We start from the raw sequence: 15353 nt of genomic DNA on the forward strand, positions 1-15353 counted from the left end.
CTTAGCATGACCACATATGCATGAGTTTATTTCTGGGCTCTCTATTCTGTTCCATTTATCTGTGTGTCTATTTTTAAGCTAATATCATACTATTTTGATTACTATAGTTTTTGTAATATAGTTTGAAATCAGGAAGCATGCTACCTCCAGCTTTGTTCTTCTTTCTCAAGTTTGCTTTGACTCTTCAACTACTCTTTAATTAATACCAATTACTGCACTTAATAATGCTGCTGTTAGAATTCATACCATGAAGTCACCTTACCTTCTTCCTTTACTCAGGGTCCTCAGTAGGACACAGTGTTGTGTTGAGAACCAAGTCCCTAAATACCACATCAATGCCACAAAATTACAAGTAACACTCATTAAAAATACAGATTCTAAAGCCCATCCCAGAAATTCTGATTCAGTCTGTCTCTGACTGGGCCTAAGAATCTAGTAAGTTCCTCAGTGATTTTTAGGCGATAGGTCCTTCTCCACAAAACACACTGGTGTAAGTGCTAGGTATTCTACTCATGTTTATTTTCCTAGTCTAAACCGACGTCCAACCAATTTCAAGGTAATTTTTAAAAATTGGTGATGGCTCACCAGACAGCTATGTTCTGACCTAGTTTGCGGCGACATGGCTAAACGCAGTAAGAAGGTCGGAATTGTCAGTAAATACGGATCCGTTATGGCTCCTCCCTCAGGAAAATGGTGAAGAAAATTGAAATCAGCCAGCATGTCAAGTACATTGGCTCCTTCCGTGGCAAAACCAAGATAGAGAGACAGACTGGGGATCTGGCACTGTGGTTCCTGTACAGAAACAGTGGCTGGTGGGCCTGGACCTGCAACGCCACTTCTGCCATCATAGTCCAGTCCGCCATCAGAAGACGGAAGGAACTGAAAGACCAGGAGAAGCTCCACAATTTGAAACACTGCTAGCCTATAATAAGTGGGTAATTTACGACACAAAATTTAAAAAGAAATCACAAGATGAATCACTTCAATTTAAAATATGAAAAAGCAAAGATTAGAAAAGTAACAGGGCAAATTCCTAACTACTAAAGAAAAGTTCTGTCCACCTATCATCCTGAAATCATGGCTGCATATTGTCATCTACACTTGGTCCTCAAAAAAAAAGTCACAAAGTTCCATGAATGAATGACCTATCTCATGACTAAAAGTAATCCACTGAAGATCTACATGTTTTAAAGTCGTGCCAAAGAACTGACAGGCCTCAAACACAGACCACATAAAGAGATATGATTAGTTGGTTTAAATATTAGTAACTTATTTTGCAAACATAGAAAATCTTACTCTTCTTTGTGCTAACATTCCAAATTGAGAAACATGTGAAACATGAAAAACCAATAAAGTGTGCTCTTTTTAAATAAAATAGTAATAAACTTGGCAAGCTTTACACAGTTGTTAATGCCAGTGTTCAAATCCACTTGCATTATTTTATAACCAGTGACCTAGGAAAAATTAGTTACAGAAACTGAGGTCCATTTCCACACGTGTAAAATATGAAAAAGAAAACAGCATTCCGGACAGCCGGATGGCTCAGTGGGTTAGAGCTCGAGCTCTTAACAACTAGTTGCTGGTTCGATTCCCACATGGGCCAGTGAGCTGTGCCCTCCACAATCAGACTGAAAACAATGACTTGACTTGGAGCTGATGGGTCCTGGAAAAACACACTGTGTTTTTCCCTAATATTCCCCAATAAAAATTTTTAAAAAGAGGGAGAGAGAAAGGGGGGACAGGCAGATGCACACAGGGGAGAAGGCCATCTGAAGACAGGCAAACAGACTGGAGCTTTGCTGCCACAAGCCAAGGAGCACCTGGTGCCACTGGAAGCTCCAAGCAGCAAAGAAGGATTTTCCGTGGATCCTTTGAAGGGAGCGTGGCCCTGCCAATATCCGGATATCAGACTTCTGACCTCCAAAACTGTGAGAGAACAGGTTTTTGTTGTTTTCAGCCCTAAAACAAGTTTGTGATAATTTGTTACAACAGCCCTGGGAAACCAAAACACTTATCACTAATCACTTTCATCCCTTTCTCCTTAGACTTTTATGTTATTAGTCTCCCAGTCTTGTTGGCTCTGTCTATAATTCCTACCGTATTCAGTAAAGTAACTCAAATATTAAGAATGAGTGGAAAGGGAAAAGGAAATGGAATATAGAGAATTTATTTGAGAATTTTGTCAGTGAAGGCTGGAAAGGAAGAGACAGTCACTCAAAAAACTATTTATTGAGGACTATATTCCAGGCACTGAGCTTAGTAATAAAAATAAAGAAAGTTCTCAAAAGGATGTAGCTTTAAGAACGTAAGACATCTTTTCCCTGACCCTAGAAGGTATAGAAACAAGCACGCTGAAAGAGTTGCTAAAGAATCAATAAAATGAGAAGGAAATAGGAAGATGTGGAGAACCAGCCTTCTTTCCCTTATGCAAATCACCTATTTCTGTATCTCTGTTTTACACGCTAAAGGACTCCAAGTACTAAAACACTTCTGGGATGAGATCAAAGCACGGAAACGAGTAAAGCAGGCAGCATCAGCAGAAAGTCTCTGATGCCTTATGCCAGTATTTCTCACACACCGGGCCTTTGCACATATTTATTTAGTATTTTTTAAGTGTTCCTTCTCCAGGACTCAGTGACTTTTTGTCCACTTAGCAAACAGCTACTTTAAAACTTAACTCAAGTGCCACAACCTCTAGGAAGCTTCCATAACACATATCCTTTCACAAAGTGAGTTAGGTATTCTTCGGAGTTTTAAATATGGAGACTTTCTGCTTGTGTGTGCATTGAATATACTCAATATAATTGTGTGGTTTCAGAGGAAAAAACAATATCCTCTGCTGTAAATGCTGGAGGAGGCAGGGACACTAATGGGCTTCTGGGATGACCTCACTCACCCTGGGGGTGGCATGGACTCTAGGAAACCAAATCTAGACCTGAGCTCAGAACAACACATTAAGTCAGGCCTCACTGAAAGAGAAAATTCATTTCTAAAACAGGCTTAGGAAGAGCTCCAACCACAGTATTTATTTAGCCACTATTTGCTGAGCACCTATGGACAAACAATGGCGAGTGGAGAGGCCTTAACTTGAGTAGTTTAATCCTTACCCTGAATTCTTTATGAAACCTCTTTGCTTTTACCTCTCCCAAAATTTTGGTTGTTTTTCCTTAAGTTTTTACCTAATGTCTGTTTTCTGTCCAGGATCCCACCCATGAGTCCACATTACATTCGGCGGTCATGTGTCCTTAGGCTCTTCTTGGCTTTCTCAGTCTTTCCTTGTTTTTGATGCCCGTGACAATTTTGAGGAGCACTGGTCGGGTATATCATAGAACGCTCCTTAATTGGGATTTACCTGATTCCCTCCCCAAACCCCTCCCCTTGGTTGACTGGAATTACGGGTGTTTGGGAGGAAGACCACAGAGAGCACAATTTTCATCTCATCGTAACAAGGGCCAATACTATCAACGTGACTGATTACTGCTGACGTTACCCCTCATCACCTGGCTTAGAGAGTTCGGCAGGTTTCTCCCGTGTAAAGTAACTCTTTCCCTTCCCTTTCCATAACACACTCTATTTGCAGTCCTCTCCTTTGGGGAGTGGAGCTTCCCAAAGTTTTAACCTCTGTATAGTCTGACCTGCTTCTCTTTGTACGATGTCATCTTTCACTCCCACTGCCCCCAGTCATATCCAATCTTCTGCCCTTCATAGTGTTTTAACATTAACACATGTATTCATTACCTTTACATTAAACAAATAAATGAAAAAGAGCCTGTATTTGAAGTATATACTCTTCTGTGTCTGTAAATTACCGTCATCTTTTATTTTTTCACTCTCTACAACATCCTTCCCTAAACCTGTCTGCTTCACTTTCACCACCATTGTCTTAGACAAGGCCTTTCCACCACCTACTTGGACCATTGGAATAACCACCTAATCAGCTTTCTAATTTGTCCTACATATGCCAAGGATGGAAGAGAAAAGAAGACAGAAGGAAAGGATTACATTTAACATCTAGTATGTCTCTGCCACTGTATTACAATATGAATACATATACGTGTGTGTGTGTGTGTATATGTATATACATATACATATATATATATGTAGTTTTAATTTAACTCTAACTACAATCCTGCATTCTTTCCTTTAAAAACTTCAATCTTCCCTACTGTCTAGAGAACAAAGTTCAAACTCTACCTTAACCTGTCACAACCTAGTACCTACTTAGGTCCTACATGTGTAAAGAACTTATTTTTCCAGCCTATTTCCTGTAACTGCCTGACACAGGGTCTACATACATTAAACTGGATGGTTTATAATGATGGCACTTAGCAGATGTGCAATAAATGACAACTACCTTGCTGTCTTTTTCTATTTTTACATTTTGATTATTTACCATTTCTGCTTGTCTAAACCCTACTCATTTTTATCAGCTCAAATGCCATCTTACCCTAAGTCTTCCAAGGAGGACAGGCACATTAGATCCTATGCAATTCCGAGCGTTTTCTAGCACCTCAATCAGAGCCCTTACCACATTCTCTCAGCGCTGCTATAAAGCGCTTAGGATCCGGCCATATCCAATTCACTCTTTAATTCCTTTGTACTAGTACCTCATCCTGTGTTGAACACTGGTAAACTTTTACTATTGTAGCCCATCTGCTTTCAAAGTCCACCATCAATTTACAAGAGAACAAATCTGCTGGATTGGATTTGCATCCAGTGCATGACAATGGTAGAAAAAGTTGTTTCAGGTCCTCTAGAGGCTTTGTTTTGCTTATTTGCATAATGGTAATCATATTAATCTACTTTTAATAAGACTACTTGAGGAACACAAGAGTTAGAATGAGGGAATAAAAGAATAATATATATCTGTGCTTTTTTTGTTCCCAACGTTTGAAGGCAGGCTTACACTTTTATCCTATGCTAAGGCCAGAGTATAATATACATACTTTACTAGTACTACCACACTATACACTTATTTTGAGTTTACACATCTACTTTCCTCCCCTTAGGAGCAGTAACATTCGCATTTTTACAGTAGACCCCCTTATCAGGGGATATGTTTCCAAGACTCCGTGGATGCCTGAAACTGTGGATAGTACTGAACCCTATGTACACATATACTACGTTTTTTCCTATACATGCAAACCGTGTTTCCCTGAAAATAAGACCTAGCCAGACGATCAGCTCTAATGCATCTTTTGGAGCAAAAATTAATATAATATCCAGCAGTAATATAATCACGTTATGTTATATTATGTGATGTTTATGTTACATTATATAAGACCGGGTCTTATATTAATTTTTGCTCCGAAAGATGCATTAGAGCTGATTGTGCGGCTAGGTCTTATTTTCGGGGAAACAGGGTACCTATGATAAAGTTCACGTTATCAACTAGGCAGAGTGAAAGATTAACAATAACTAATAATAAAATAAAAAATTGTAATAACAACTGTAATCTAGATTACGTGAACGTGGTCACGCATTCAGGCGGTCCCTAGGTGAGGTCTTCATATAGGCTCAATGCTTTCTGGTGCAACATGCTGCCATGAATTTAAGCACGTTTTCTGTTCATGTCTTCCACCCACACATTTAATGACTTCCACCTTACTAACCCGATATGCACTTGTGAGCTGTGCCCATAACTTCGCAGTTTGAGGCATGAAAGCAAAACTAGCATGATTGTCTTTTTCCTCTGTAATTTCACAGATAGAAGATTTGTTCTTACTGTAGATCTTAGCACCTCAGCAGCAATTTTTTTCCTTTCCTTATTAGGTAGAGAACTTTTACCTTTTCACTTAAAGGAAGCACTTTTAGGCTTCTCTCTGGCACATCTGCACTGCCAGCATCACTATTCCTGAGCTTTGGGGCCGTTATTAAGTAAAATAAGGGTGACTTTGAACACAAACACACAGTACTGCACAGTGGATCTGGTAACTGAGATGGCCACGAAGTGACTACCCACCGGGCGTGTAGCATATACGCCAGACAAAGGGACGATTTCTGTCTGGGCAGGATGGACAGCGACTGCAAGAGATTTCATTACACTACTCAGAATGGCACGCAATTTAAAACTTAAAAGTTGTTTATTTCTGGAATTTTCCATTTTATATTTTCAGACCCTCAGTGAAATTCTCTACCACCCAGTGGGGCCCAGCCACGCCTCTCCCCTCCAAAGAGGTCCAGATGCCAGGTTTGTTCCATCCATGCTCTGCCTCAGTCTTGGGGGTGGTAGCCGTGTCCTCTACCTGCTGTTACTGGATTCTTTAGAGTTCTCTTTACCTCTTAGCCAATTTCCCATTCATGTAATCCCACATTATAGTTAATGATTCTTTACATTAGACTCTCCCTGTTCAAATTCCTGTGTAATTTCTGTCTCCTAGTTGGACTCCGATTGATACAACTAGATGATTAACACAGCCTTCATTATCAAATTTAATTTGGTGAAATTGAGGGTTTTGAATATAAGCTAAGTTTAGATTTTCTTAGGAAAGACCTAGTTTGTCTTTTTTTAGTGCCATACTTTCACAAATACAAAACTCGGTGCAACTGAAATTTTTAAAAATTAGAGAATAAAATGAAGCATTTGCTAATTTTTACAGGGGATAAATAACAGACTAGTAAAGCTAATGCCAAATAAGATAGAAGAATGTGGTAAAAACAGCATCCCTTTTCTTTCTCTCCCAACTCCAGAGACTTTCCCCCACTAGTTTGCTGTAATGGTGTAAAATAGCTAGAGTGAGAAAAATCAGAGTGAAGAAAACTGAAGTATATAACTAATTACCTTTCAGAATCTTAGAATGCCACAGTTTGTTGGAATCACAGCGGTCCTCTGTGGAGTGGCTTTTAAACAGTATGCCTTAACCAGTAAGGACATAAAATCAATTCAGTGAATCACAACTAGCATTAAAAAAATGAACCAGGCCTGCCCGGTGGCTCAGGTGGTTGGAGCGCTGTGCTCCTAACGCCGAGGTGGCTGGTTCGATTCCCACATGGGCCAGTGAGCTGCACCCTCTGCAGCTAAGATTGTGAACAACGGCTCTCCCTGGAGCTGGGCTGCCGTGAGCAGCCGTGAGCGGCTGGTGGCCAGCGTGAGTGGCCGAGCGACTGCCTCAGCTGGGGGCAGCACAAGGTTCGTAATACCAGCATGGGCCAGGGAGCTGTGTCCTACACAACTAGACTGAGAAACAACGGCTTGAACTAGAGAGGCGGCGGTGGGGGGAGGAAAAAGAAAGGGGGAAACAAAATGAACCAGAACAAAATAGCAAATATTAGACTGTATGTACTATACATGGTTAGGATACTACTGTTTGGAAACTTGTTTTAGAAATATATATATGCACTCACACACATATCTGAATGTTGGGCTGCAATGTATTATGTCCCTATTACTGTGGCTTATAAAAAACAAACTTGGAAATTACTCTCTAGTATCTAATCCAACCACACATCCAATGAAAGAACTCATCTGCACTATTTTTGCTAGTATTTGTGGCAAAACAAATCAGTTGAACAATCTAGAATACTTAACCTTTTAATTAACATTTGCAAGGACAGGAATCAAGGGGGGAATCTGATTGAATCATCTGTTGGCAATTTAATATAATAAAATAAATACAACTTGGGTATCATGAGTCACCCACCAGGTGACAATTCCATTATAAACCTCTTTGTAAAAAGATTTTTCCATTAGATAAAATTAGGATGACCCTATATCCTGGTTTGCCAGGAGCAGGCTCAGTTACTCCTGTTGTCCTGGTAAATTATGGATCAGCTGGGATGATAAATTATATGGTTTCCCTAATACCCTGATTGTCAAAATGTGGTCCCTGGACCAGCAGCATCAGTGTTACCTGGAAACTTGTAAAAATGCAAATTATGGCCCCATCCCAGACTTACTGAATCAGAAACTCTGGGGTGGAGCCTGGCAATCTGTGTTTTACCAGGCTCTTCACGTGATTGATGTGCCCTAGCAATAACTGACTAAAATGCTGCTTTCAGTGTCCAACCCTCTTCAGTTTAGTTTTCCAGCTACAACTAATCTGAAGCTACTACACTTGCTATAACAGACACATGACTGAAAATACTGGGACATGTTTCACCACAGTACAGATTAAGTTAAAAACATGATTATGCTGGTTTCCACTTAGTAAGAATAGCTGGACTACCTGCTACCTGCCAAATGCCCAAAGGACCCACTTCATATGGATAAGTATTTCTTTTTTATTGCATCTATGGAGTCCTACATTCAAGTTTCTGCTAACGTACTTATTTAAAATACCTGCACGGCTTTTGATAATTTGAAGGAAAAATAGGCTCCCTCCTCACATACAATCTTTTCTGACCCTAACAGTAAATCTATGAGATCAGTAAAGCAGGAATGATAACCTCATTTTAAAGATGAAGAAACTGAGGCTTAAGTGATATGCCTCAAGTTAAGAATGTAGGAGGCAGAACTAAAATGCAAAACTGAGCTTTTTGATTTTCAGTCATATTTTACCACTATACCACCCAACCTCCTGAATTTGTTCTTCTCAGATACATATTATTATTTGCAACCTCTCCTAACTAAAAAGAATGTTATCTCACTTTCTAGGTATCAGTAGCAATACTAAGAGGAAGGAGGAAATATTTATAAATGAAATGACTCTGGCAGGGCAGAAATTTAATGAAGGAAAGTTTTTAAAAATGAAAACTGTTTCTTTGACACTGACTTTATGCCAAACAATAATGTTCCAGTTAATATATCAGGTATATTAGTATATTTTAATCTGACCATTTTCTTAATCCTCGCGTAAGCAATGGTTCCACATGAGGAACTGCACATCTCAGCAATACATTTAAACGAAAGAGCTTGAAGAAGATACTTAGTCAGGACGCTATGGAAGGAAGGGGTCTGGATGTAAATGTACAAAATGATTACTGTACAATAAATTTATTGTACATGATCTCTAAGCAGTATGTATGCTACAAACAGGTATCTGTTTCAAGTCTATATGCAAAAAGAACTATTTCATGCAGTTGTCAGATTAAAAGTACTAAGAAAAGAAGTGCATGGTAACAATAACTAAATCAAACTGCTAAGTCCCCAAACACAGACTAGGCATCAGTCAACACAGACAATAAATGTTGAGAGTAGCCTGTTGAACTTAAGTACATGCAATACATACCAAGCTCCAAATCAAATATTCTTTCTGAATCCACATTTTTAATGGAAGGTTATTTGGCAGTATTTATCAAAATGCAAAATGTAAATCCTAGTTGATCCACAAACTTTACTTCTTACACAAAAAAATCCGAATGCTTACCACAGCATTGTGTGTAACTACATTCATCAGCAGATGTGGGTGGACATTTGTTGGGTCGCCAAGCATCAGAACACCCTTCCTTGAGCTCCCTGGCAGTGAGGGCACAGACATGTGCCCCAGGCTGAGCCAATCTGATGCTCTTGTCCAATATATGGAATCTTGAAGGAGTGTTCCAATATGGGGGGGCCATCAGGAGAGAACCCACGGTGGCTACAGTGGAGATGGGAGACCACTGGCAGGCACCCAGCATCTTCTTTAACAGGTGAATGACAGTGAGAATTCTGGCTGTGCCTTGCCTTCCTTGGTTCTGCCATTTTCAAGCTTGATTATGTTGCCTTCTAATCAATTCTGAGGAGCACCCAATCTTTCCAATAAAATACTCTTCTGCTTAAATAACTACAATAGGTTTCCTCCGCCATTTGCTATATCAGACCAGGCTAACAGAATTTGGAACCGATTGAATTAATTATGGTTCAGCTATGCAGGTGTTTAAATAGAATGAGGCAGATTTATATGTGATGATATGTTAAGACATCCAAGGTTTATCTTTAAGTGAAAAAAATAAAGGTGTACAACACATTACTAATCGTATCTTATTGGTGGGATTAGGAACACACACACGCATACCGATTTACAGATGGATAGAAAATGTCTGGAAGGATACACAAGCCACTGTTTACCATACTTACACAAAGTGGTCAAGTATTTCATTTTCATTTTTACCATAAGGATTTGTGATTTTCACCATTAAGAAGAACATGTAAGTTTTCAAAAAAACTATTTTTACCATCAAACACTGTATAAGCAATACTTTTACTCATCCAACCTCCATAGTGATGTGGCATTTAAATAACTAGCAGAAACTTCTAGAATGACCAAAAATAATTACATTAAATGTTGGTCTGCTAAGAAAATTACAAGGAAGCCTGCAAGTAAATAATGTGCTGTGAAATAGCAGATTTTGATTTCCTTTTTTAACTCCTAAAAGCCACTAAAGAATACAAACAGTAGAAACTTTTTAGCAAGACTTACTCATGACTAAGGCTGAAAACTCACATATTCACACTCAAATCCAACATGATTTTTTCCATTTCTCATGTAAAATTCTCCAAGAAAACGAAACTTTACCAAAAGGATGTTCCCCATCCTTTGGCCATGAAAAAAAAAGTTAAATGGTGGGAAGGGCTCATTAATTACTGTCAGAAATCTGAATTAAGGGTAGAAATTTATTCATTTAGAGATTGGGGGATAAAGCTTCTTTGAAGCTACCCAGAGGATAAAAACCCAACTCTCTATGCCACACAATGATCTTCACAGTATGGTCCCAAGATTCCCTTAGTCTTCAGCCCCCCACAAAATCCTGACAAAAATCCTGTACTTCCATACGCAGGTGGGGAATTATTCAAACAAATGAGACCACATCTGATCATGACACACCCGATTTACCATTTGTGAAATGGGATCAATAGCTACCTACGATTACTGTGAGAACAATTATGAAAGCCTGAGTACAGCACTCATCATACAGTAGGTGCTCAATAAATTTTTACCCAAAATTTGAATCTGTTATGAGCCATTCCTCCAGGAACTGCCTACATGGTATCCTAAATTTCTTTAAAAAAAAAAAAAAAAAAAGTCCAATCCATCCTCTATTCTGCATAAAATTCATCATCCAAGCCCTAATACATGCTGATCAAATCTCTGCTAGAACAACTCCAATGACAAACCAACTCACCACTTAACAGGCTCTTTCCATTTCACCGGGAGTCCACATCTATCCTCTTTCCTACTCATGGCCCTGGTTCTGTGGGCAAAAAGCCACAAAAGGCAGTTGAAGCCCTCTTTCATATGACCGTAACCTAAGTTTGAAAGTCATTATATTCTCCTTTAAGTCTTCTCTTTTATTAGGTTAAAATGTTTCAGTTATTTTAACTGGTCCTAAGACGTCATGGTCGATACAGCCTTCCTACCACCCCGATTGGTCTCCTGAGCACAGACTCCAATGCGCAGGACGTCCTTCTGAAACAAGAGTTTCCATACTGAATTGTAGTTGAGTCCAGACAGAGTAGAACTATTACTTGCCTTGTCTGTACATTATACTTTTACTAACCTAACATCACATTTATTCCTTTGCTGGCTTTATTACTCATCTGACTCATATTGAACAAAGTCATGTAGAACTTTAAGTTTTTAGACACATGCTGCTATTTAACGAGCTGACCTCCAAATTGTAATTGTATGGTTGTTTTTTAAAGTAAATATAGGCCTTTGACTTCATTTTATTAAATTCCATTTTGCTAAATTTAGCCGGGCAAAGTCATTTTTCATTCTGTCTAGTATAATCTACACATTAGCTCTTTCAACCAAATTGGAGTTTATCCAAGTTGTTGCTATTATGAAATGTAAAAATCCGGGACTGAATGTAGCAGCACACTTCCTCCAGCTTGCGTACATGGAAAGCCCTGTATGGAGACGATTTTTCAACCAGTTAAAGCTCCACTTAGACCACAAGAATTCCTTTACATTATACCAAAGGTTATTCTGAAAAAGTTAGCAAATACCTTTACTTGAAGAACTGGGGAATCAATTCACCAAGCATATAATTATTACCGCTTTAATATATAACTAATAACTCATTTCCCTATTTATTAATTTTTGTATCAAGTAAAACTTTGAGCATAAGTGATTTTGGACACATGCACTTTTACTTTGCCCCGTGAAATGGTTAAAACTGAATTATAAATACTTATTCAAAGAAATAAGAAAATAACCTTTGATCAACAGATTCATTTATAACGAAAATTCTTCTGTAGATCTATAAAACTGTCTCTTTCCAAAGAGGTTCAAAATTGAAAGAAAACATTCAAGAGGTATAATGAGGTACCAAAGAGTTGCCGGTGGCTCAGGCGGTTGGAGCTCCTAACACCAAAGGCTGCCGGTTCGATTCCTCGAGTCCCGCAAGGGATTGTGGGCAGTGCCCCCTGCAACTAAGATTGAACATGGCACCTTGAGCTGAGCTGCCGCTGAACTCCCGATGGCTCAGTTGGTTGGAGCGCATCCTCTTAACCACAAGGTTGCCGGTTCGACTCCCGCAAGGGATGGTGGGCTGTGCTCCCTGCAACTAGCAACGGAAACTGGACCTGGAGCTGAGCTGCGCCCCCCACAACTAAGATTGAAAGGACAACAACTTGACTTGGAAAAAATCCTGGAAGTACACACTGTTCCCCAATAAAGTCCTGTTGCCCTTCCCCAATAAAATCTTAAAAAAAAAAAAAAGAGTTGTTGTGAAAGAACTCAAGTTAGAAGACAACTATGCATCTCTTTCCTGAAAACTAAGAGCATCTCCTACTTGCTATTCCTCTCAATCTCAAGTGGGCCACAAGGACATTTGAAATAGAAAAAGACATTTTCTTTTATGGAATCCAGAGAGTATTTCAAGATCAAAGAACTACCATTTTGCACATTAACATGTGATCTCATTTCCTTCACCTCAAGTAATTACAGCGTAAAGTCAGCACAGTGAATAGCTTTCTCTGTAGACAAGACCCCCCTACTAACTTAATTTCAGGATGCTCAACAGATAGAAAAATTATCTTTCACATATTACTATTAATAAAGCAGTTTGCAGCTTACAAGGCACCTGCACACACTGTTTACTTCAAACTCACAAAAATCCTGAGATAGATAAGCCAGGCATTACTACTGCCTTTTTCTAGAGGAGAAAACTGAAGTTAAACAGGTTTGAATTTTACCAGGAGGAGCCACCACACTAATCAAGACATTCTAATTACAAATACTAGGATCTTGGAAAATTTTCAGAAGTGCTGTCTAAGCTAACATAACCAGAGAGAAATTAGGATGTATTATTTGCCTCACAGGTACACAGTAGTTATTGCCACAGGTGGACCAATGCTAACAGGGGAGTCAGCCACCAATTTTAATAATGCTGGAGGCAGCAGACCAGGCATGAATACACCACTCTCAACCGAAAATAAATGAAGGGAAACAAATTACTGACACTTGAATTTCAAAGAAAGCTATAATGTTGGAGAAAAACAACCCTAGGTGCACTAGGCAGATACTATATACATTTCGTAAACAGAAAACTCAGGAATTTAAATTAATTGTTCATTTACATAATTAAGAGTTAGTGAAGGTATCACCTCTTTCCATTAGACTCTTTCTACATTGTCTTTCCAGGAATAGGTGACACTATACACACTTGGGAAACACGACCACCGTATTGCTTCCTGTGTGGGACACGTGCCAGCCTTACCCCCAAACCCACAGCAAACGGGTGTGCCTGTGACCTATGCCTCGATCTCTCCCCATGTGACTGAACAGAGTAGGACCTAATAATAGAAATACATTCAAATTCTTCAGTGATTAAATTCTCCTGATAAAGACAGCTTCTCAGATTGAATTTTTTTAAAAACATGGCAATGGGCTACATGAAAAAACACAGGCCTTAAAAAGAAGTGACATCGTAGGGCCGAAAAAACAAGAACGAAGAGTTAACTGATTAACTACTCTGGAGAGGGATTTATATCAGTTGGTAACACGGAGGATGTGTATACCTTCCATCCATAATCCTATTTCAAGGATTCTCTCCAGAACTCTAGCACATGTGTCCCAGGAGGCAGGCACAAGAATAATCCATGAAATACTGTCTTTTACAACACAACAAAAAAATCCACCCTAAAATTTCCTTAAGTGGAAAGAAGGGGAAAATTGCAGTATAGTCAAACAATAGAATATAATTAAAATTAAACCAATCAAGCAATTAATATAAACAAAATTGAGCAAAATATATTAATACAGATAAATCCCTAAAAATAATGTTGAACAAAAAAGTTTCAGAACAAGTACAATTCCATTAATATGACGTTTAAAAAACCCTGATTCCAAGAAAAACTAAAAGCAGATAAAAAGTACATATGAGGCAAACATGAATGGAAAGTTAATGTTCAAAATTAATATCAAACACTTAAATACCAAAAACTACATTACCAAATACACAAAATGTAAAAGTGGACGGTAACTTAATGACAAAGCAATAATTAACACTGCAGCAAGGTATACTCACTCCAACACTCAGGTATAAAGACCTGAGCCCATATACACCTTACTACAAAGGAGTCCTCAAATTTACTGGAGAAAAAAAATTTAATCTGACAGAACTGCCAAAAGAAAAACATCCATTATCATAATAGGATATGTCAACATCTTGCCCCAAAACGCAAGCGACTATTAAGAATACAGAAGATATGACCCACACAAACAGCAAGTCGAATCTAATGGAATGTACCGCGTACACAAGAATACACTTTTCAAGCACACATGGAACATGTATAAACACTGACTGAGAACTCGTCTACAAAATTAGCCTCAAACACTGAAGAATCAATACACAGTCTATATTCTCTTACCTAAGTGACATAAAGTCAGAAATCAATAATGAAAAGATTTAAAAAAGGAAAAGCATATTTAAAACCAAAAAACACATATTCCTAATTAGCTCAAGGATTGAATGAAAGAGAAGCCATGAGAGGAAAACAAAGATTTCAGAGTGACCAGTTTCCCAAGACTTATTTACATAGTTTTCCTTGGATTCCTATGAGCCCTCTTTAAATCCATATCAAACCTCTTTTCTTAAATTAGTTGGAGTAGGTTTCTGTTCTTTGTAATCAAATGGGTCCTTTCCTAGAACAAAATCCTAAAGTCTTTCTAAATCATTAGTGGACTTGCATGGTCATATAGATTAAATAAGGCCAAGCTGCAAAAAAATACAGATACCTGGAATAAAATGTATCTTGATAAACAATTTTGAATGTTGTTAAAATAATGTTGCTAAAGTAAGGAACTTTCCATAAAATATGGAGACACAAACAAACATAGTAAGTACAAGATAATACCAACATACGCTAGGAAACAATGAGAGTCAAAAGTAGCAGACTGAGAGCATCAGCTGGCGACAAATGAGTAAGCTAAACAGGCATGTGGAGGGGGAAAATAACCACAACATATTAGGACATATGAGGGCAAAAG

At 38.5% G+C, this 15353-nt stretch overlaps 1 protein-coding gene and 1 pseudogene across 1 annotated transcript in view; one reads left to right on the forward strand and one right to left on the reverse strand.

Annotated features, from left to right (window-relative positions):
- RAB2A (RAB2A, member RAS oncogene family) overlaps positions 1-15353 on the reverse strand; it is an 84931-nt gene that overhangs the window by 60918 nt on the left and 8660 nt on the right. The window lies entirely within an intron of this gene.
- Positions 620-921, forward strand: LOC117034156 (60S ribosomal protein L37a-like; annotated as a pseudogene).

This window comes from Rhinolophus ferrumequinum, chromosome 14 (assembly GCF_004115265.2).
Source record: "Rhinolophus ferrumequinum isolate MPI-CBG mRhiFer1 chromosome 14, mRhiFer1_v1.p, whole genome shotgun sequence".
Lineage (NCBI taxonomy): Eukaryota > Metazoa > Chordata > Mammalia > Chiroptera > Rhinolophidae > Rhinolophus > Rhinolophus ferrumequinum.